The sequence below is a fragment of the Capsella rubella genome, unplaced genomic scaffold (assembly GCF_000375325.1).
Source record: "Capsella rubella cultivar Monte Gargano unplaced genomic scaffold, Caprub1_0 scaffold_145, whole genome shotgun sequence".
Classification (NCBI taxonomy): domain Eukaryota; kingdom Viridiplantae; phylum Streptophyta; class Magnoliopsida; order Brassicales; family Brassicaceae; genus Capsella; species Capsella rubella.
In genome coordinates, this window is record NW_006238783.1 from 1,075 (window position 1) to 2,139 (window position 1,065).

Genomic DNA, 1,065 nt, shown 5'->3' on the forward strand with positions numbered 1-1,065 from the left:
GCAACCGAGGACATAGCTCTCTCGACTCGTGATCCGATTTTGTTTTGGTGTCCAGATGGAAGATAGTTTTTCATTTCTCTTTTCTTTTCTTTATATTTTCTCGGGGTCTTTTATTTATTTATTTTGGTTACTTCGGGCAAGAGAAGGTGGAAAGGCTTTAGTTGCTGCAGTAAGAGTGTTGTTCTGTTTTGTCAGAGGTGCAACAAAAAGAAGGAAAAAAAAAAACTGACTATTTTGTACATCTTTGATCTGAAGATAAGAAGGCTTTGTCTTTGGCATCTTCTTCTTTTAGGTTTTCCTCACCTTTAGTGTCCTCTCCTTCTGTTTCCTTCTCACATCTCAATTCTGATTTGTCCTTATCCTATCTCACATACTTCACATTCCTTCATGTCTTCAACACATAATCCACCATAACTGATTTGAATGCCTTAGTTCAACACATAATCCACCATAACTGATTTGAATGCCTTTAAACTAAGAGATACTTGTCACTCCTTCAACTCGCCACTACCTTTGATGTGTCTAACACAATTCTCTCTCGAACTACCTTCATATTCCCATTATGATCCCAAGGGAGTCGCATATTCATCACACTCATCATCTATATCAACAAACCCTACAACATTTCTCTCCACTCTTACTTCTTCAAATTGTCCACAGTCATCTCTTGCTTCCTGTAACTTCCCGACGGTCACACCTCTCTTAATGGATCCCATGTCTACTCTCGGAGGGGCCAACCTATCTTAATGGGCTCCACGTCCACTCTGATGGTTGATATGCTACGTTTGAGAGGCTTTCAATACTTGTTTATCAATCTTACAAAACTGCATTGTAGGGCTTACACCCACTTATAGACGTGGGCCCATGTGTCGGGAATGGACATGGGTCTACTAGGAGAGGTGATGGTTGGGACATTACACTTCCATATCAACAACATCAGACTCAGTGTTATTAATACGAGGCTCAACAAATGTATCAATAGCTCTAGTCCAGACTAAAGCCGCACACATCTTTTTAAAATTTTCATCAACATCGGATATTGGTATCGTTCCTCCTGTCCTTCAA